Raw genomic sequence first — 23,606 nt, forward strand, 5'->3', positions numbered from 1 at the left:
ATTATTATTTGCTTGTCCATGGCCCATTGTTGCAGATCTTTCATAAAAAAATCTCATATGTGCATCATTTTGTAATTTTAAGGCCGCTAGTTGTTTGTCGGCCTCGATATTCCGGTCTATAAATAGAACCAGCTGCGACAAAGTAGATAAAGGAACACAAGCATGTATGACATTATCCTGTGTGGGTATCCGCAACGACATTGACGAGGGGCCAACAGGTAACTTTGAAAGAACTGGCTGCAATACGTTTTGTGTGGTACTAACTTTGATCTTGTCAGCCAAGACTGTGGCAGCCATGGGCATCAGTGGGCAGGAATCAGAAGAAACACCTTGACCGGCCCCCTTCAGGGAATGACTAGTCAGAGATGCGCCAGACAAGACTGCAGGTGGCACAATCATGGTTGAAGGGACATTTACTGATCCTGTAGGCGTGGTTTCTTTCTCTTTTAAGGCAGTTGATTTGCCCAAGGCTTTGAAGAAGGAATTCAAAGTCTTTTTGGTTTACTTAAGGTTTACCATGTTTTGGTTTTTTTTAATGCCAGAGGTTTTTTTGGAACAACCTTTGGGTTCCGAACTTTCAGGGCATCTAGATGGCTAAGTCCTTTTCCACTTTTTCTTGTGCGAAGCAACTCAGATGGTGGTCGAGGAGATTGGGCTGTCAAAGTAAACTCTTTCGACGAGGCTACCACGTGAGGTAGTTCATCGATTGGTCGAATGATACCAGTAATCAAAGGAAGTGCACTAGCCCTAGAGCTGGCTACCTCGGCAGCATGAAAAAAAGGAGCCTTAGGCGTCGCTGATTTCCGTTCTCTCTCCCCCTCCAGAAACTCATTACTCGTTCTAAGCCCAATAGGCGGTGAAACATTTTTGGAAAGAGGAGTTATAGTGAGCCAACAGCCATTTCATTAAGTCGTCAAACTGCCTGGATTCATGCGACACTTGTGTCCAAAGATTCAAATAGCTTGCACAGACTCATGATGGTTGTATTGATAGCTGTCATTGCTTGTATGTTGTAAAAACAAATCCGATGTAGTTTTCTTCGATGTTCTTGGAGTGGGAAGAGCGAATGAATGTAACATAGAATGAGGAAGCTGTGATTGATCAATCATGGAAGGTTTGCTGCACTGAGAGTCAGCTGTTGAGTGGACAGACATGCACCATGGAATGGGAGACTCACTTTGACTGGCATGTATAGACAAGCCAGTTTGGTCCTGCAATAAGGGAGGAAAGGAAATTGGAGAAATGGCAATGCAAGAGGAAGAAAGACGCGGGCAATTGTGTGTAGAGGCCAACATTGTGATATCCGATACAGGGTGCGGATTAGCTGTCACACTAGGTGTTTTTAGTGAAAAGGGAATTTCCTGTATGTTAGAATATTCTGATTTTTTAGTAATCCCTAGGTGGGATGTTGACATTGAAGAAATTGAGACTATAGATTTGTCTATATTGTCATCAAAAATGAAGTTTGATTTTGCGGGTAACACCGTACCTGTTAGAATGCAGGAGTGTGCAGAACAAAAATCTTGTGGTAAGGTCCTGACCTCGTCATGAGTGGGTTGATTTGCACAGCTTGTGGAAGTAACATACAAATTTGGAATTTGCGGCGGCATATTTGTCGTAAGCCGGTACGCCATAATTAGCTAGATTACGTGCTTAAATACAAAATATTAATAAATCCTTTCGCAACCAGAGGACAAAAGGTGTCTAAACTTGAAATGGAGGTGTGTACCAATTTCAATTCACAATTTTGGGTGCTAAAGTACACTTAGTTGGTAACAATTGGTAAATGCCAGACTCCCGCTCCGCGCACCTCTCACAGCGAACAGTAAACAGTACTCATAGTACTCGCTCTGTGCGCAGCGCGTGTGCGCAATGGTAGCAGATAAGGAGGCGGGAGGAGGCGTGGCCAGTAATGGGGAGGGCACTCTAGGTAAAAAAAAAAAAAACTGAAAGATAATAAACAAAAAAAAAGGGGTAAGAACAACAAATGAACACAGTAATGTGTTAATCCTAATATGCCCACCAGGCGCGACGTGCAGGAGGCACCGAACGTCCAATGCTACGTTCTTTTTGGAGTACGCCCCTTGAGACACAATGTGCAGGAGGCACCAAACGTACAAACACAATTTCGCCTCCAACCCCAGTTCAGGCAACAACGTGCCACAACAGTCAGTTACCTTGGAGCTTCCTGTGTTGGAAGTCAGGCAGGCACAGTGTTGCCGCTATGGACGTCCTCCAGGCTGGCTTCGAACAGATTAGCAGAGGGAGCGAGAGAGATCCAGGCAGCAGGTCTAGCCAGTAAACAGTACTCGTAGTACTCGCTCTGTGCGCAGCGCGTGTGCACAATGGTAGCAGATAAGGAGGCGGGAGGAGGCGTGGCCAGTAACGGGGAGGGCACTCTAGGTAAAAAAAAAAACCTGTTTAAATGCTCATCAGCGCAAAGGTTCCTAAATGGATAGAGGACCAGGAGGTTCTGTTCTGACAGGGTGTTGTTCCCAAGGCAGAATGTGTTTATTTTGCAGTTGTAATGGTCATGTGAATGACCTTTACAGATCTTATTTCATTCGCGTTAAAGTGCGTGTGCTTAACAGGCACTGATGTCGGGGCGATTAGAAGCCCTTGTGAATGGGCTGGCGAGATGCCTTAGTATTTCCGAATCGGTCCGGAAGGAAAAACAACGAGTGAGCGAGAGAAGGTTGATCCAGATCTTGGAGGAAGATTTGCTAAACTCAGATATTCTCCTAAATTTAGATTCATCCTTCGAACTGAATGCTATCTCTGCCCTGTTGGAGGTCTCAAGAGTGGCTAGAGACTACCAAGACCGAAGAGCAGGAAAAGGACTAATACCTATGGAAGGAGAAAAGAGGGCTTCTCCTCCTAAGGACGAGCATCTTAATTCCCAATCTATGGCAGCTCTCGGCTTTGTTCTGGGCTCACTTATTAAGGTCTATGAAGCTACAAAGAATTAAGTTCAAATCAATTCTGGCCACCTTCTGTAAATGACAAAAGATGGGGAAACACATGACTCTTCTCTGGTGGCGCTAAAATCTGCCATAAATACCCTAACAACGGAAATTCGACAAGAACGAAGTCAACAAATTACTATACAGAGATCAGACCAGATCCTCTCTAAATGCGAAGAGATAAAAAATGATATGGCCAAATTCCACCAGTATTGGCTGGTGTGGGAAAGCTCGAAAGATAAGGAAGATAAACGTGGAAACTGCTCACTTAAAGATGAAAGCACAGGAGATGGATGATACCCCTCCCTCCACATCTACTATGGAAGAGTTTGTCTGCTTGGAATAACTGGTGGAAATAGAAGCTTTAAGACCACAGGCAGAGGAATCAAAGAGAAAGATCTCTGGAAAAATAGCTCCCTCTCCAGTACCCAAAAATGACTCATCAGCCCAGTGGTGAGACAGAAATTGAGGTTCATCCATCTAAAAAAAAAAAGAACGAAAGGCCACCAGGGGGCGCAAAGGTAATGGCTGCCTGAACGCTTTGCTCCCGCCGAAGCTGGGCCGTTTAAGGGGATTGAGCTCCCCCCAGGTCCCTCAGGCGGATTCAATGGGCCGGATCGACTTGGTGGACCCCCGGGCTTCCCCCGCTCAGAAGGGCGATCCTCGGGGACCCCGGAGAGACGGAGTACGGGCCTTGCGGCCCACGAAGGCAGAGCGGCAGGAAGATCCATCAGCCGTGGCGCCTGAGGAGGAGGCACTGCCCATCAGAGCGGGAGATCCTCACCGGAGAGTACAGCCCCCTCCACCGACCCGCTCCCTGCCCTCGCAGGAGGAGTACACAAACGCGGGACAGCGGCCACGGAGCGGGACACGGGCTCTCGCTGCCTCCCCCCCTCGAATCGGAGTGTGTTCCCTGTGGAGCCGGGCCGGAGGCCAGAGAGCATACGCAGCCCCGGATCCGGAACTTGGAGGCATAGGTACTGGGGCCCAACACCCCCCCGGGGGCCTATTGGAGCGGTTTGGCTGTTGTGGGGCGGGCCCAGGAGCGGAGACCCCCCACGACACACCCCACAACAGACCAAAGGTGGCCGCACCCTCACAGCCATGGCCCCCCCCCCCCATGAGCGGGCCCTACAAAAACACAAGCCCGCAGTAGGCCTCCATAGTGCAGCCGGGCCCACATCAGTTCCTGTGGAAGGAGCGCGGCCCACCTCCCCCGAAGGATCTCAGGGTTTTCGCGTCCCGCAGCCACAGGGAAGACAGGTGGAGGGACAGAAATCAGCGGCGTCAGACTCAAGCAGGTGGTGGCCCCTGGGCTCCTTCCAACGGCGTGTGCCCACCAGACATCACCCAGGTGGGGAAAGGAGGCAACAGATGGGGGCGGTGGAACGGCGCCGGCGGTCCCCCCGCCCATAGTGAGTGACCCCAGAGGCTTGTCCACACGAGCCCCGGAAAACTTTCCTCCCTCTCGTGGGGACAAAAAAGAATATACCGCCAACCTCGGGGAGAGACCTAGGTGTGAGGCCCCCCCACCCGGAGCTGGTGGGGCGCGTGCCAGCCTGGCAGCTGCCTCCCCAACCTCTGCGGGCTCCCCCCAGACACCCCAATCGGGATACCGCTGGGTGGGGCCTGGAGGAGACGCCCAACACCCCCGGACCGCAGCGGACCCCGCAGTGGGCACACTGTATGACCGAATGAACTGGCAGGATGCCCGGCAGGCATATCGCTTTAAGGAGACAGGGAGCAATATCAACGACCCTACCCAAACTGGGGACACGACCCACGGCCTCGATGCAGTCCATAACAGTGATGGAAAGGGGCTTCGCCTCTATCCTACAGGAAATAAGGGAAATGCGATCAGACATCGCTCAGAAATTTGAAAAAATTGACCAAAGAGTGGACAAGGTTGAGGACAGGCTTCTACAAGTGGAAACCAACCATTCGACTTCAGCAACCCAGGAGGTTCAAATGGGTATGAGGCTAGCGGTCCTGGAGAAGATGGATGAGGAAAGGGCCAGGCAGATGGATGACTATGAAAACAGGGAAAGGAGGAACAACCTCAGACTTTTCGGGGTCCCTGAAGCGGAGGGTGAAATGGAGATTTAACCCGAGTGGTGAGCGACATTATCACCTTCTTGTTTGCAGAAGAGAGGACTACAGAACTTACGTTTGACCGGGTGCACAGGGCGGGGGGAAAGCCTGGGAGTCCCGGTCGGTCCTGGCCCGGTTTCACTACTACACGGAAAAGGCGAAGGTACTGGAAGAAGCGAGGAAGGCGGGGGTGATCACCTATAACAACGTTAAGATCACAATTTTTCAAGACCTCTCCGCCGCCTACACAGGACATTAGGGGAGCCATCCAGGACTATGTGACGGAGCAGACCCCCCGGAGGGGCCCAGTGGCAATCGGTGTGGGCATTTCTGTCCGGGGCCAGGAGAGGGAAAACCAGTTCGAGGAAATATAAAAAATTGAACACCCCGCCCTCCGCAATGGAAGGAGAACGTAACGACTCAGAGGGCTGAAGATTGGGGTGACCCGAACAACTGCGGATCGGGAATGGAAGTTCTAGAGGTTTCACCAACAGCAGAGTCCCCTTGAACACCAAGTATAGTAGGGGCTACCGAGGGGACGGGGTGGGGGGGGGGGGGTAGCTCAAAGAAACAAGCATTACACTGAATGCCTGGCCGAGAGGGTAGGCTGGTGGTCCGGCCAAATGCCAGCAATGGCGGAACCAACTGGCTGGATGCCGGGTAGGAGGTAGGGGGGTCACAAGTTAGTTGGGGTTGTTCTTTCAGGGATAGGGATTGGGGGCAGTTGGGGGAAAGTTTAAGGCCCACCCGGGGGGGGTGGTAAGGGGAATGAAAAAGATCAAGAGGCGAGACAAAGGGAGCGGGAAGGGAGCAACGATGTGATGAAGTTGACCAAAAGAGAGGGAAATCTATATTATGGCTGATAGCCTGCCGGCCCTGGGTGTGGGTACCCTGAATGTGCGGGGTCTGAAAACACCCCCACTAAGAGGTCTCTGGTTTGTAGAGAATTCAGGAGGTTGAAACTGGACCTGCTTTTCTTGCAAGAGACACACTGGGCGCGGGGGAAAGAACCCAAAATGCGGGGGGGGGAGGAATTGGAGTGGTTCTCTACGCATCCCACAAGACAAAGAAAAGGGGGGTGGCCATTTTACTAGCAAGGGACTTAGGCTTCGATAAGGAGGCCATGCTGAAGGACCCCGAGCTGCCGCTACCTGTTGGTAAGGGGCTCCCTAAAGGGCGCCCCCCTAACCCTTGCAGTAGTATATGGCCCGAACGAAGGCCAAGCTCAATTCTGGGAAGAAGTGAGAGACAGGCTCAAGCCATTTGTGCAAGGCACGGTGGTGTGTGGGGGGATTTCAACATGGTTCTGGACCCATCCACAGACAGAAAGCGGGTAGGTCCCCAAAGCATTTGGCCCACGGACGAAGCCATGGCACGAAACTTCCAGAGGGTGAACACGGAACTGGTGGATACAATCCCAACCCCCAGGACAGACTACCTCATTTACGTATTATTCGGCCATCCACAACCTCGTACTCTAGGGTAGATTACATTCTGGTGGACGAGACCCTCCGCCCATATGTCACGGGCCATAGGGTCGACCCTGTCCCCTGGTCGGACCATGACATGGTCCGCGTCACCATAGCGAAGGGATGGCGTAAAGACCGTAGAGGATGGAGGAAATGTAACGATGCCCTATTAAAGGACGAGGTCCGCGCTCAGGAAGTGTTTGATGCCATAACGGAATTTTTTGAGCTAAATGATAACAGGGAAGTGGGCACACACACATTGTGGGATGCCTTCAAGGTAACTCTACGGGGAGTTCTCATCAAAATAGGAGCCCAGAAAAAAAAGAGGGAGGCCCAGGAGAAGACCTTGAGAGAAAAAATAGCCCGACTCCAGCCGGGGGGGTCCCCCGGATCAGCCCCTTGAGCGCGACCGGGTGGCCACCCTGGAGGACTATAGGCTCCAGCTAAAGGACCTCCTCCTTCACAAAACAGAGAGGAGTCTCCAGCTGGTCAAGCAAAAATACTATGACTAAGGGGACAAAGCAGACAGGATCCTAGCCTGGAAGTTGAGGGAGGTCCAGAGAAGTAGAATGGTGAAGGTGGTTAGAATGCCCAGGGGGCAATAGGTTATGATACTCCCCACATAGGAGAGGCCTTTCGGCAATATTACGAAAAACTATATTCGTCAGAATAGGACGGGGCGACGCCCAGATAGAAGACTTCCTGAGCTCCATCTAAGTCCCGTCCTTGACGAGGGAGATGGCGCAGGGGTTGGAGGGGCCGGTGACCGAGAAGGAGGTAGATAAGGTGATTAGTGGGATGAAGGTGGGAACTTCCCCCGGGGAAGACAGCTTCACTGTGTACTTTTACAAAAGGTTCCGCTATACCCTAGCCCCGCACCTGGTGAGGGTGTTCAATTCCGTGCTGGAGGGGGGTATCCTCCCCGAATCCATGATGGGAGCCATAATAGCAGTGTTGCCCAAGGAGGGTAAGGACCCCGCAGAATGTTCTTCCTACCGCCCTATATCGTTAAACATAGACGTAAAGATCCTGGCCAAGGTGGTGGGGAGGCGGATGGAGGGGATAATGCCGAAGCTGGTCCATGGGGACCAGGTGGGTTTCATTAGGGGAAGGCAGGGGTCGGACAACATTCGCAAAACAATAGATCTGTTTCATTTCGCTCAAGAATCTGAGCTCGAAGCATGTATCCTCTCCTCAGATTCAGAGAAAGCCTTTGACAGGGTCGAATGGAGATACATGGAACTCCTCCTCCAAAAAATGGGCTTCGGGGCACACATTAGGAACTGGATATCAGCACTCTACAGAGCCCCCACAGCAAGGGTCCAAGTGAACGGGAAGCTGTCAGAGTCATTCTCCCTCTCCCGAGGGACAAGGCAAAGTTGCCCACTCTCCCCCTTGATATACGTCCTTACGATGGAACCACTAGCCATAGCGGTCAGAGCACACCCGGACAGCAGAGGGCTTAGCAGACGGGAGGTTGAATTTAAGCTTTCCCTGTTAGCGGATGACATTTTAGCCTACCTGGTAGAACCCGGCTCCTCGCTCCCCCCCTTCTTGTCCTTGGTGGCCACGTTTGGGTGCTTCTCGGGGCTGAAAATCAAAACGACGAAATCAGTATTGCTCCCGATGAGAGCACGAGACCCGGAGCTAGACCCCCTACATAGGTTCAATGGGATCACAGGGGGGAAGGACTCTATACGATACCTGGGCGTCCTCCTTACCAGGGACCGGTCGAAACTCGCCACCACCAACTATGAACCCATAATGGCAGGGATCACATCAGACCTGAGGAGTTGGGGCAAGATGATTCTGTCCTGGTATGGCCGGATGACAGCGGTAAAGATGAATGTACTGCCACAGCTTCTGTACCTCTTTACGGCGCTCCCAATCAGAGGCCCAACCAAACTATTAGGGATCTACAGAACGCAGTACGAGACTTTATATGGCAAGGGAAAACCCCGAGGACCAGGAGGGCCATCTTGACTCTACCGAGGGAGGAATGAGGGTTTGGGTTACTGGATTTTCATCTTTATTTCCGTGCCGCACAGCTGCGCGTCCTCCTGGAATATATGAAAGAAGGATTGGGGACAGATTGGTCATACTTAGAAGACATGGATGCCCACCCTCTAAAGGTTTGTGACCTTGTATGGGCCCCGAGCAAGACAATCCCGAAAAAGCTGAAAACCCACCCGACCTTGGGAGTTCTTTGGGAAATCTGGAAAGAGGGCCCTCAAACTGCTTACCTCACTTCATGGTCGTCCCTGATGACCTCTCTGGGGCCACCCTCTCAAACTGGCAGTAGGGGGTTTCGGAACTCCCAGACCAGGTCAGACATGGCAATGGAATGGGTGGGGCAGATGTTCAGAGAGGGCAGATTCCGAACGTACGAGGAGCTGAGAGACGCCCTCAGACACAGGTCTCTTTCCATTTTCGAATACCTCCGCCTCAAGGGCATCCTCTGCGACCAGTCATGGGGTCAAAACCTGAGGAGACAAATGACCCCCTTTGAGAAGCTCCTGGACACGGCGACTTCAAGGAAGGGGGCGGTCTCTAGAATGTACAAAATTTTAAACACCAACAACCTTCAGGGAAGGAGGAGCTTCCGCTCATTCTGGAATGACCTGGCAGGAGAGGATATTTCAGAAGGCACTTGTTCAAGGATATTCAAAATAGCATTCCATGGGAACTTATTCACCTCGGACATGGAGCATAACTAAGATTCTGCAGGGGTGGCACAGAGACCCAGTGAAACTGTCAAAGATGTTCCCAGTGGTGTCAAGATGCCCAAGGGGATGCAGCCAGGCAGGCACAAGAAGTGGCATGCCATGTGGTGGCACTGACCGAAAGTCCAAGACTTCTGGGGGAAAGTGAGGGACTGGATTGCGGAGGTATCTGACAAACTTCTCCCACTAAATCCTCCGACGATGCTGCTGGGGCTCCCCCCGGAGGAAACGGAAATACATAGATACCCAAGGAAGTGGGAAACAATGTTAAGGGCGGGTAGGGTGGCCCTGGCGCAGAAGTGGAAGAGTATGGAAACCCCCTCCAAGGAAGTCTGGTTGAAAAAGGTGAAGAACATGTTCCTGATGGACAGACTGACTGCTATGGTGAACAACGATTCTGGTTCATTCCTAGCGAACTGGTATAGGGTGCAGCAGTCTTGGCGATGGGAGGTTCACTGATCCCAAGGCGAGGCCCTGGCATGAGAGGGGCGGGACGGGATCGGAGATGTGTTGTAAACGAACAGGGCGCCCACGACCCAGGGGACAGCGGCCTCAACTCAGCCGGTGATATCATCAATCACATCTCCCAAGTGCAGGATACGAAGAGAACATTCAGAGACTCCCTAAATTAAAGCTCGTTTGGGCACGGGGACGGTCGGCTTTGTGACAGGGGGATGGGGGAGGCAGGGTATGGGGTTAATGGACTAGTTGTTTGTATTCACTTCAGATTTGCATTAAACCTGTTTGTAACAATAAGAAAATGCGAATAAAACCAAAGTTTAAAAAAAAAAAGAAAAAAGAAAAAGAACAAATGAAAATCCTCAAAGTGTTTCTTATGAAACACTAAAAAAACAACAAAAAAAAAGGCGATTTATGAAGAGCAGATGCTGCCAAAGACGAGCAAGCGGGTGGGGATGAATGAAGATATTGGAAAGGAAAACAGATTCTGCGGAATTGAAATCATCGGCTCAAAAAAAATTAGTAAGCATGTCAACTGTGGGGCTTCAGACGGATTCCATCTGTAAAACTTGCTCCAATTTTCCTCCCTAAACCAAAACATAGCCAAGGATTGCACGAATATTTCTAAAGAAAAAGGAGGTGGGCAATATACTGGCGCTAGTGGTGGAAGAGGGGCGGTAGTGGGAGCTGGGTAAAATAAATGAGATGCAGTGGCAAAATCCAAAGACTAAAATGAAGCAGCTATTGTCTTCTGAACTCGAAAAAAACCAGCCCACTGGACGGCCTCTGGGAGCTACTACTAACAATCAACAGGAAAAACAACAACTAGGAGGATTTCATCCCTCAGAGCCCCGAAAGAACATTAACAAAAACAACCAAGTGAAAAACTCTGGGCCTGAGCTGGTGCTCTACTATCAGGGCTACCATCAATGCAAAAGGGGAAAAACCCGCTGAATTGGTCCGCCATTTTGGCGGAAACAAGGGAAATACCTAGTCTGAAATTCTTTACACCGGAAGATATTGATGTTGTTGGATTCCCGTGCTCTCCAAATATGAACACTGCCAGATTGACTCTTAAATCTAAGATTTGCTGGTCATCCATTTTGGGGGCTAGTGTTGACAGGTCCCATAGGGGTCGTGGTGTCAGAAATCCAACCCAAAGAGATGCCTGGAAATACTTGGGCCAACCCAAATATGCCACAAAATGGATTGGAAGAGACAACGGAAGGATTCCAATCCATTGTTACAAACCTTGGCCATGGTCCCGGAGATTGTCTCACAGATCTTACTTAAATTGGGCTTGGCTGATCAGCATCTATAACTACACTGAGGATTAGAGCCCTATCTTGAAACTCGAGGGGCAATAACTCGCTCTGTAATGATATTACGAGGTCATACATCTTTCTTTTGCACAATCTGATCTTTGTCCAAGAAACATGGCTTTTCAGATCGTTTGACGTAGAACGTTTTGCTTCTCACCGTCAGCTGTCAACGAAGGGGGCGGTGGGACGCCCGATGGGTGGGGTTTAGCAATCTTCTGCAGGAATAGGATCTTCGCGAGTTCGTATGCCCTTGCTAATGATAATTCTGGGATTATTATTTTAAGAGCAGTACTGTAGGAAATAAATGGAGATAGAGGGTGGTTATTGGTAAGTGTGTACTGGAACCCTGTCCGATACCCAGTTATACCTTTTGTATAGAAACTTGGGACCTGTTGACCTCATTTACTACGCAATTTCCAATTTATTGATTGGAGATCTCAACTCATACTGTTTGAAAGAGAATACATCTGTTGTGGATCAAAGAAAGCAGAGGAGATCGGATGGGAGAGTCTGGGTTGAATTTATGAAAGATTGGGAACTACAGACCTTCAATGGTAATTTGGAAATGAATAATGAGATTGCTCCGACCTGGAGAAGGGGGTGGTCATATTCAACCATTGACTATATTTTTGCCTCTCAGAACCTATTTGATGCATGTAGTCAATTTAGGATCGGGGGAGAAATGATGAGTGATCATGCCATGTTGACTGCTACCTTTTGTATTCCCCTGACTCAAAGGGTGTCACATATGAAACAACTGCTCTCACTTAATATGGCTGGGAACAGGCTAGTCAAATTTAATAAGGGGGGGTCAGATATTGAATGAGAGACTAGAGGCAATGATCTTGGATCATAATGATCTTTTGTGTCAATTTGAACCAAATAACTTCGTAAATCTTTTGTGGTTTGTGGAAACTGCCCCTCCCCCCAAAATTGGGTTTGAGAAAGAAGAATCCAAACCACACGCATTGCTTTGATAGTGGTATTCTAGAAAAGAAAAGAGAAAGGCCCGCTATCTGTTAAACCTTGCGAAAAAGGATAAGGCAGAGTACTCCTTGGAGGTTAGACAAATAAACAACACATTTAGAAACTGGATGAGATTGCAGTGTGCAATAAGACTACAGAAAGAGGGTGAGACTATGCTGAAAACGGTCTGTCTCAGAAATTCACGCAGCTTCTGGTCATTAATTAATAAAAACCAATGTACAGGGTCAAGAAAGTATTATCCAGGAGCATTCTTGGGGGGGAGCACTTTACTAAGATCTATGGTGTAAAAGAGTGCAAACCACCGATTAATATTCCTCAGGGTCATTTGACCCTGTCTTATACTGTGGAGGAGATTAGATTGGTAATAACTAAAGCATCAGTCTCCCGTGCTGCAGGGCCAAACGGACTATATAATGCGATCTTGAAAATCCAACCCAGATACTTGGTCCAGGGTCTTAAAGGCCTTATTTGATAACATCATTGCAACAACTAACATACCTAATTCCTGGAAAAGCTGTATAATAATACCAATTTTCAAGCATGGTGACCGCCTAGCTGCGGGTAATACTCGTCCGAAATCCCTTCTGGATGCAGACAGCAAAATATTTGCGAGTCTGGTCCTTAGAAATCTTGAAGAGTGGGCATCAGCAAATAAAATTATATCTAAATTTCAGACTGGATTCCGCAGGGGCCTCTCCACTTCACTCAATAATCTTATTCTAACCTGTCTAAGTTCTGGAAGTACAGCCGGGGGGGGGGGGGGACCACTCTTTGGGGCATGGATGGAGTCATCCCAGGCCTTTTCCGCCGTAAATAGGGAGCGTCTGTGGTGGAAGTTGAAGAATTGGGGGATTCCTGAACCAGTGTTGGCAATTCTTATTGAATTACATCATAATTCTACACTAAGTCAGACTATCGACTGCGGGTGATCTATCACAGTTGATTCAAATTCAGAGGGGTTCGTCAGGGTTGCTTGGTGGCCCCCTTCTTATTCAATCTTTATATCGCAGACATTAAATTCCTTCTCGACTCTTCTGTTGGCCAGTCCCAAGATTGGTGAGACCAAGCTATCATTTTTAGCCTATGCCGATGACATCATGGTTTTGGATTATACTCAAATTGGCCTACAAAGGCTAATGAAGGCACTGGGAGACTATGCATTAGTCAACGATCTGAAAATCAACCCAGATAAATCCAAAGTGATTATTTTTTAAGTGCCCGCTGATTAAAACAAAGCCATTTTCTTGGAAAATTAATGGTACGGTTGTACCAGTGGTGGGGGAACTCACTTATCTTGGCTCTGAGATCACCCTGTGCTCCACTAAATCAGATTTGATAAGCATTTTAGACATGAAAGCAGCAAAATTGGGTTCGCACATGATAAAGATACATCTAAAATATTGTAAATTTACGCTTACACCCTTGATAAAGTACTATGTGGGTAAGGTTATACCAATGCTGCTTTTTGGTCTTCAGTGCAATATTCAAGGTTTCCTTATCAACTGGGAACGTGTTGAGGCGAAGATATGGAAAGGAGTTCTCAGCCTCCCAAATTCTGTTCCGTGCGTAAAGCACGCCGACATGAAAGTGAAAGTAATTTTCACTGCAGCAACCATTTCGGGCTGCTGCAGTGAAAATAAAAAGGTGAGTTCACCTTTCTCCCCCTCGATCTCCGGCTGTATTTCAAGCCGGAGATCGAGGGAGGCGTCGTTGGAAAGGGGAGATTCTCCCCTTTCCAACGACACCCTGTGTTACAGCATTGCTGCCCACGGATCGGGCGCAGGCCGCTCGGTGCGCAGGCAGCAATGCCCACTGGGCCACCAGGGGCTGCTTACAGTAAGCAGCCCCCCCCCACTGGCCCCCAAAGCATGGGGGAACAGATATAAAGACCCCTGGGGGCAGACAGGTGACCATCTGCCGCCAGGGGTGAGGGCATAAAAAAAATGCAAAATATGTGATGGGAAGGGGGGGGGGGGGGTTTCGGGCCCCTAGCCACCAGGGATTTTTTCAAAAATTGTGTCATTGGAAAGGGGAGATTCTCCCCTCTCCAATGACACCCATTGTGACAGCATTGCTGCCCACGGAGCGGGCGCAGGGCGCTCGATGCACGGGCAGCAATGCCCACTAGACACCAGGGATATCTTTGAATGCGGGGGGGAGGTGGGAGCTGCTTACAGTAAGCAGCCCTCGCCCCCTCCGCCCCCAAAGCATATGTGTACAACCCTGGGGGTAGATGGCTGATCATCTGCTCCCAGGGAAGGGGGCAAACAATTTAAAAAATACAAAAAATACAAAAAAACGGAAAGCAACGGGGGTGGAGGTTGGGGGGGGGGGGGGAGGCTGGGATTTTTTTGCCCCCTGAAATGGTGGTGGCCCTCCTCCTCCCACAAGTGGAAAGGGGGGGCACCCCTTGTAGCCCTCCCTGGGGGAAGATTTATGCTGCCAGGCAGGAGTACATGGAGGTGGCCCCTGGGGGGGCAGATGGTTGATCATCTGCCCCAGGGAAGGGGGCAAAATAAAAACATTTAAAAAACAAAAACAAAAAAACTAAAGGGAATTTTGGGTGGGAGTGGGTGGGCCACTAGCCACCAGGGATATATTTTACAGAAGAGGGGGTGCCCCCCCTCACCCCAAGGGGAAATGGGGGCACCCCTTGTAGCCCTCCCTGATGGCTGATATCTGCTCCTAGAGAGGGGCATATGACCTCAGTGAGGGCTGAATGAGATGCCCCCCCCTGCATTTGGCGTGGGGGGTAGGGGGTCACACCCCATTACATTAGAAAATTACCTGGCGGTTTAGGGTGCCCCTCAGCCCGCCCTAAAGTGTAGAGTTCCATTTTTTCTTTGTTTACGAAACTTGCCTTGGCGCAGAGGGGCACATTGGTGTGCCAATCTGGTGCCGGGGTGCCCAAACCTTACTGTCCCACCCACTGGGGGGCCTGTCCCACCATTTATGGGTCCCTCTCCCCCGCACCCCAAATGGAGGGGGGGTGTACCTCACGCAGCTGTTTGTAGGAGGCCCAGGGAGGCCTGTATGAGGTGCCCCCGCCACCAATTTGGGGTTAGGGGGGTGAGGGCCATCAAAAATTGTGGGGCAGTAAAGGTGAGTCGTGGGAGCAAGGACAGCTTCTCAAGTGACTGGCGCGAGTCGCAGGAAGCCAGGAAGCAGAGGATTACAGGCCGCAAGGGTAAGCAGCAACAGAGGACCCGTGAGATAGCGAGGGGAACGGATGTGCATGCCAGAGCCAGTGAGTTCAACAAGTGATTATGACCCCAGTGCATGCCGTACCCGCACTCTTGCCAATACCAGATGCCTAAACCATAAAAGTAACACAAAGAGTGAAATTCAAACAGAAGCATAATTTTTAATGCCAAACTGAACTTAAGCAGAATATCCACACTATTTTGTAAAACAAGCTGACTGTAAAAAAAAGCAATTGGAATAACAAGAACATAATCTCCAGACCAAAAGGGTGTAATTGTCTATGTGTCGGTTTGACTAGAAGCCAGCAGGCGGGGGCAATAAAGCTAGAAACTAAGTTAAGCTATTATTCACAAAGCCAAAAGAAAGCTATAACAGGCCAAGTGAGCGAGAAAGCCCCTTGCCAAAGTCAAGAAGAAGCAAATGAAAGTTTCAATGATTGTAAAACACATTGCTCAAATATAAAAAGTAGCTCAGAAGAGTAATTGGCTCAAACCCACATTACAACAGCCAAAGAGGTGTGAGAAAGAGAATCATTGTCAGCAGTTGAACAAAGCAGGAGTGGGGAAACAAGAGTGGCAAGAAGGCTGCCCTTCTGGTAGATCGCATTCAGATGGAGTGGAGCATAACCTGCATTGTGTGTGGCAATCACAAGTGTGTAACAAACAGCACCAGTGTGATTCTTGTTTTCCCTCAAGACATTTCCTTTGAGCTTGATGTGAGCAAGAGGCATTGCCAATTTGTTGGAGGTTTACCTTTACGACAGAAGTACTTGGAAGTTGTCTGTTGATTCTAGCCTGCCAGGAGAGTACACCAGGTTAGACGACTGTAGTCATTCTTGTTCTGGCAGGAGAGTACACACCACAGCAGAGGATGTTGTGGCAATAGGCCTGGCAGGTGAGTGGGCCAAGTGGAATTCACTGAAGCACTGTGGTGTGGTTAGTTACAAACCTCAAAGAAGAAGTAACCGAACTACAACAATGTTTTGAGTTTTTGATAAATCGTCCTGACATTATTGAAGCAAGTTGTATGAACTGGTACAAAATCTTATATTTGCTGAAACAAGTGTTTATGAACTGTCGCATAAATATTCTCACAAGAAGGGAAGACATTATTCAAAGTTTTTTTTCCCAGGCGGATGAAGGAAAAACCATCATGAAACATTTGTCATCAAGTTCCACAATGTTGTCCCGGGAGGAAAGCTCAGTGGCAACGTGCTAGCCTTGGAAACAAGACAACACGAAGCAACACAGGTTCGATCCCCGGGTACGCGCTTACAAACCTCTGGCTATTAAGCGTGTTATAAATACGCAACTAAGCGACATTTTCCTATAACAGTGCCTCAATGCCCCCAGGCTGTGTGAGCACTTTAAAAATGCCAAAAAATAAAATACGTTGAAACAACCAGAACTGTGTTAGAGCTTTTGTGGTCAAGTTCAATCAAACCAAACTGAGTTGAAACTTTAGTATCATAAAGACAAGATTTCCTTATCTTTTTGGAACTACTGAACAGAATCCTGCATGAGTCTGGGGAAGGGGAATTCTCCCAGATCATAAGATTCACCCAGACTATAAGGAGAGAAAAATAGCTGATTATATGATGTATGGCATTTACAACGTGCATATACACAAGTGTTTCAAAGCGCGACAAGGCAAGGGAGGGGAAACAGAGAGGGGACAAAGACAACAATCTTACTAGGCCTAGTGACATTGAGATCGCGCAAGTGCAGGGGAGAGGGGAAGGTGGTCAAGTGCCAGATATAGGATGACAAAAGTAGTGCGGCCAACAGGTGGCAAGTGCAAGAGTAGGTGCAGACAAAAGGTGTCTAATAAGTGCAGGTCAGGGGACTGCAGGGTTCCAAATACAGACCCCAAGTGCAGGGGTCGTTGCGAGGCAGTGCAGGTGTGCAGCTGGACGGGCAGGGACCTGGGCCTGAATTCAGAGGGTAACCAGGTGACCAGTGCAGTATCAGACAGGAGATCAGCAGGGGAGAGGAAGAGAGAAGTCGAAGTGCAAAGAGGACGGTCTTGAGGTGCTTCCAGAACTGTAGATGGTTTCTGCTCAAGTTTCAGAGAGGCAGGGAGGCTTTTCCAGTCGGAAGCACCAGCCGAAGAGAGATCTACCTCCAACTCATTGCTTGGAGAAGCACTGATTCTCAAGGAGTTGGAGGTAGAGGAGCAAGAGCTTGAGTAGGAAGATATTTCCGAAAAGAGAGTTGGAGGTATTTCGGTCCCAGGCCCCAGAAGGCCTTGTGGACAATGAAGAGGGCTTTGAACTTGATCATTGCAGCCACTGGGAGCCAATGGAGAGATTTAAGGGCTGGAGAGATACGATCCCTGGGCTTGAGGCCAAGGACAAGTCTTGCAGTCCTGTCCTGGGTGAATTATAAAGGACGGAGAGTAGAGGCAGGCAGAATTAGAAAGAGGCTGTTGCAGTAGTCCAGCCTGGAGAGAACCAGAGCTCTGGAGACAGTGAGCTTCTGGGGGAAGGTGAGGCAAGGATGACTACCTCTGAGGAGGTGCAGCTGGTAGTTTGACTTCTTAGACATCAGAAATGTGAGGAGAGTCGAAGATGACCCCCGAGGTTCTTAGCCTCACAGGTGCAGGAGGAGGTCCAAGAGTGGGCGGCCATAGAATGACAGGAAAGGAAGGTGTAGGTGCGCCGATGGGGATTTCCATCTTACTGGCATTAAGGCAGAGATCATTGGCGGCACACCAATCCTGGACTGCAGAGAAGCAATCAGGGATGAGAGAGGGTGAAGAGGTGGCAGAGGGGAGCCTGAAAGCGAGCCGAGTGTCATCCGCGTAGCACTGAAAGTTGGAGCAGAGAGCAGCAATGCGGTGGGCGAGAGGTGCCAGGTATTGGTTGAACAGCCAAGGAGAAAGGTTAGACCCATGGGGAACACCACAGATTGAGGAGAGGAAGGACCCAAATTGGACCTGGGAGGGTCGGTCCGAGAGGAAGCAGGTCAGCCAGGCCAGTGCCTGATCAGTGATACCCAGGTTATCACAGAGCCAGTTGAGCAGGATGTCGTGGTTGACTGTGTCAAAAGCAGAAGAGAGATCAAGTAAGATGAGGACAGAGGGTTAATTAGCATTAAGGTTAGAGAGCGGGTCTTCACGGATGTTCAGGAGAGCATTTTCTGTGCTTTTGGCTGATCTGAAGCCAGACTGATGGTCATGAAGACAACAGATTCAGTGTGAAGATTAAGCTGGAAGATGGCCAGCTTTTCCAAGAGTTTGCCCAGGAAAGGAGTAATGGAGATCGGGCAATAGTTAGCCGGACAGGAGTGGTCGGCTGAGGGTTTCTTGAGAAGCGGGTGCACAAGAGTGCTCCAGAGGGGAAGGGAAGGTTCCAGTGGAAAAGAGTGATGGCAGAAGACAGCCAAGGATGGAGCGAGGGTGTCAATGTGGTCCTTGATGGTTTTGGAAGAACAGGGCAGAACCTGTTTTGACCAGACTTTCATAGATCAGACTTGTCTAGAAACCTCGTCAGGGGTGAACAGAGGGAAGGCAGAGAAGGGAGGAGGAGAGATGGCCGCAGGGAGGCCAGAGGTAGAGAAGGTAGAGGGAAAAGGAGGAGAGGGTTGGCAAGATGTCCTGTGTTTTAAAGATGAAATGAGAGGCCAGGGTTGTGCAGAGGGCCTGGGAGGGGACAGGACAGGTAGAGCCTGAAGCAGGATTGGCCAGCTCCATGCAGATTTCGTCCGTGTTGTTAGATGCCGCAGAGAAGGGGGCATAGATGTCCGATCCCTTGTCAGTGAGGACAGAGAGTCGGTATTGACTTTGGCGCAGAAAGCAGTTCAGTTTGTCAGAGGAAGCACAAGTTACCAGCCATTTCCTCTCGGACGCTATACTCTTGCATTTACGGGTGACTAGGTCCGAGTCATACCAGGAGTTGCACTTGGCTTTAGGCTTCAAACGGATTCTCTTGACAGGGGCAAGTACATCAAGAGTATCGGAGACAGAAGAGTGGAGCTTGGAAAGGGCTGTGTCAGGTTGTGATTCAGCCAGAGGTGCAAGAGGGGGAGTGAAAGTGGCCGCGAAAGCCGCAATTGACACATGCTTAATGGTTCGGCTGACCAAGAAGGTGGGTGGCAGTGTGGGGTTAGGCTCGGCCTGAGGGGTAGAGAGGAGAGGAGAAAGTGGTCACTCCAGGAGAGAGGAGTGGTGAGAGGGAGAAAGAAAGAGAAAGGAAGAGCGAGGGGGAGAGAGGCAGGCACAGGTCGCAAAAGAGGGACAGATAACATCCAGGTGGATGTTTAGGTCTAGATGGAGGAGTCGAGTGGTCGAGGGAGGAGGAGAGGTCAGCCCACTCAGGGAGTAAGGATAGCATCTGGCCAAGTGCCCAGTAGGTAGTAGCCACAGTGAGAGAGAAAGCCTACAGACAAGGCATTCAAAGGAGGAGTATGCCTGCATAGAAATGATAAATGAAGGAATCCACTCTGGGAAGATCAAGGCTACACCACCCACGGAATGGTTGGGTCTGGGAGCGGAAGGATTGTGTAGCCATCAGGGAGGAGAGTGTCAAAACTCGTGACAGAACTGGTCGTGAACCATGTCTCGGTGAGACGGAGAACATTGAGGATGAGTTCTTACAGGAGACGGCAGATGTCAGAGGAGTGTTTGAAAGCTGAGCGAGAATTGGGCGTGGCAATGTGGAGAAGGTTGCCAACCTTGGAAGACTTCCAGGGAGGGGTACAAATCAGAGGTACTCCCTACGGAAGTGTAGAAGGAGCCAGAGGGAGGGCAAAAGAGAAGGAGGATTGGACAAGGTAGCCAAGGAAGAGGGGGCCAAGGAGGTGGCAGAGGAAGGAAGCAAGGAAGCCAAAGAAGTGGGAGAAGGGACAGCAGGAGAGGAAAGGAAATTGATAAGGCGCAGGAAGCATCTATCAAAGAGGAGGAGGTTGGCCTGAGGTCCTTGGACCAAGACTGTGCCATTCAGGTAGACATTAATGATGACCATGGAGAGTGGAAGGGGGCCTGGAGAGCCTCTCACTGGGTGCCACCATTAATGGGAGAGGACGAGAAAGGTTCGAGCACAGAGACCATGTAAGGAGTCCATAGGTCTGGCGAAGGAACTACAAAGAGTATGTTGGAGAGGGTCTGTCTGGAAGAAGTGCTGGTATAGGTGTCAGCAATAGGGAGGGCTGGGTTGGAGACGAGGATATCTTTTTTGAACTTCTTCCTACCAGACTTAATGAGAAGGGCAGGATAGTCAATAGAGAAGAAGTTAGAGGAGATAGGAGAAACAGAACCACAGAGGATGTGGAGGAAGGAGGAGAGAGGAAGAGGGGGTGAGGTGAGGACATTGGGGGGAAAACACATGGAAGGTGGAGGGAGCAAGCAGATGAGAAGACGAGAACAAGTTGGTAAATAGTAAGCAAATATAACGAAGGGCTCGAAGGGCAGGAGAGAGTAATCCAGTAGAATTGAGCAAAACCAGTCAGAGTAAGAACGAGGGGACCTGAAAGAAAAAAAGGACACAGCAGGGGAGCAACCAGGCAAGCAGGAGCTGGGAAGGAGGTGGTCAAGGAAACCTAAGGAGACGCATAGCGCCTACAGAAGTAGGCAGTACTGTATATGGCAAGAACAGAGGCACCTGAAAGAAAAGGACACAACAGGGATCAACCAAGAGGAGCTAGGTCTAGATAGTGAGCAGTGATCAAAGGGAACCTACGGAGAAGAGAGAACAAATGGAGATAGGTAGTACACAACAATACTAATGAACAAAAAGCAAAAAACAAAAACAGGAAATAAATGAAGGGGCCCAGAAGAGAGCAACAGAGCAACAGAGGCTGGAAGGGAAAAAGGGAGAGGGGGTGGGGAGAGAAGGGGCCTATAGGAGGGCAAGGACACGCAGCGGGCACGAGTGTGCTAACGAGCCAAAAGGGGCCGAAGCGCACAAAATCAAGGATTGAGAGGGCGGCGAGGGCTGAGAAGGCGCTAGAGTTGTCACGGATGGAAGGGGCACGTAGGCACACGCAATCAAGGATTGCAAGGTACCACGCAGGCCAAGGACTAAGATGCGAGCAAGCCAAGGATGGAGTGGCGCGGAAACACACGCCATCACGGTTTGCGAGGGACCACGCAAGGTGAGGAGTGCAGGCGCGAGCATTGCATAGGACGGAGGGGCACAGAGGCAAACGCTATCAGCAGGTGCAAGGACCCAATGGGCCATGGGCATGCAATGCGAAAAGGCAAAGCTGGAAGCAACGCAGCGCGCATGGAATCGGGGATTGCAAGGGACCACGCAGGCTGAGGTGAACTCAGGGAAGGGTGGGAGAGGACAAGCAGGAAGGAACCAGGTAAGGGGGCGCACCAGGCAAAGGGCAAGGGCAGAGGAATAGGAAGGGAAGTAACAAGCACACAGTCAAATGGCTAAGAAGCGCAAAGCAAGCAACTCCCCGCAACTTCTTACCTGGCAGCCAGAGACGTTTTTATGGGAGGGCAAAGGGGGCACTTGCCCAGGGCCCCCACCTTGGAGAGGGCCCAACAAGGCTAGCTGATCTGAAGAAGTAAGATTCCATTGTTCACCAGTCTTAACTGGCACACGTCAGGAAATGTTATGGGGTGCTGCTGTGGCTCTAAACTCATTGCCTTTCTGTTTTAGCAAATGTATTCTGCCTTGATCAATTCATCCTGTATTGCTTTCTGTGTTCACTGTGGTATACATAGTTTGTGTGTTCCTTATGGCACACCTCTGTAGCTTTCTTACCTTCCTGTGGGAATTATGTTGATCATGTGCAATAGGCAATGGTGAAATGCATATTGATAAATTGAGTGCAACAATGGTTCAGAAGTTAGCTCGTTGTGTGAAGCACCCCTTGCAGAGTTGTGTTGGTATGCAAAATTAGAATATTGCATTCCAGCAAGGTTGGCTGAGCCTTTCCTATGGCTGAAGTTTATAAGCCTGCCTGCATTTGTACTTGGTTTTGCAGAACATCTGCTATTATCAGCAATGTACCTCTACCATATAGGGGTTGCTATACAAACTAACATATCATCCGTATGGTGAAGGTCTAGAAATGGGTTTGTTCAGATGGGGTGTTGTAAAACCTAGGCAATCGCTTCCAACGATGGCATAAACTGTTCCTCCAAGAGGTGAATAAGTATCCTAATTCAAGACTATACAACAACAGCGTTCACGTTTGTATCCTGGATATGCCAGCAGATGATACAGTGATCCTGGTCAAATCTAATATATGTTAAATGAATCTGCTTCGTTCTGTGAGGTTTGCCTTCTTGCAGGCTGCTGGTATCGTTTAGCCCATTACTTGATCTTTCTTCTTATGTAGGCCATTTGGGTGGAAGGGTTGGTAGACAGAAGAGAGCGGACCATATGTTGCAGGCCTCAGCCAAGCATATTTTAAGGTCTGCTAGTTTGACACAAAAAAAACACTTTTTTTGGTAAAAGTCAAAGGTTTTTATGTACGTTTATAAATGAAAATGTTACAAGCCACTGTTTTGGAAGTATTTAAAGCTTAAAATACAAAATACAAACCCAGATTAAATGTGTTTAATCACATTGATTGGTATGCAGGTTCTTATATACTTCCCTTGATGATGGAGAGAATCAAGCTAGAATCATTCCCATTTTGCATAACACCCTTCTATAATATTTTGTTTAAAATGGCTTGTGTTTGGTAATGTGATTTGTGTACCTTCCAAGTCCGTTTTTAAAAAAAATAAAAATGAGATTGTTTAGTTCATGGTAAGAACTGGAAAAGAAAGTGTTCAAATCCCAGCTTCACCCCTTAACCAATGTGTGATCCTGGGCATGTCATGTTAATAGTGAGCATATTTATGTCACACACTACAGGCATTTGTTCCTTTGATATCTAATGGCAACACTATTTGAAAACCATATCCCACTTCTAATATCAGTCTGTCTGGATAAAGACACCTTCCTGGTAGCTTCTAATCTGCCTCCACTATCCATGGTATGGTATGGTATGTGTAGCTTTCTTCTTCCTTCCAATTGGTGGTCTATCCATGCATGAGCACTTTTGCATTCTGTGAGGCAGCTAATGTGAGTTCTCTGTCTATTATGGGTTACATGTACCTTTTACATATGGTCCCGCATTAATCATATATCTACCTTCATGGAGGTTATTGATAAAAAGTATCCTGTATGTACTAAAACGGTTTATAGTGACTTTTTCGAAGGTCATATTTTCAAAATGCCATTCCTTCAACACCAAAATGCCGGAAAAAAAATTCTAATGTTTTTTTTTTTTTTAATGGGGTTTCCTCCCAACCCCCCCTTTTTTTGTTATTGACACTTTTTTTTAATAACGAAACAAAAATAAAACATAAAATAAAGAAAAACATCGGAATTATTTTTGTTCAGCATTTTTTTCCCGACAAAATGGCATTTTGAAAATTTGT

General features: G+C 48.9%; 1 protein-coding gene across 10 annotated transcripts in view; it reads right to left on the bottom strand.

Moving 5' to 3' along the window:
* The window catches only part of ATF1 (activating transcription factor 1), a 935,797-nt gene that overhangs the window by 331,878 nt on the left and 580,313 nt on the right, over positions 1–23,606 (bottom strand). The window lies entirely within an intron of this gene.

Source organism: Ambystoma mexicanum, chromosome 3q (genome assembly GCF_040938575.1).
Source record: "Ambystoma mexicanum isolate Mex_15411 chromosome 3q, UKY_AmexF1_1, whole genome shotgun sequence".
Classification (NCBI taxonomy): domain Eukaryota; kingdom Metazoa; phylum Chordata; class Amphibia; order Caudata; family Ambystomatidae; genus Ambystoma; species Ambystoma mexicanum.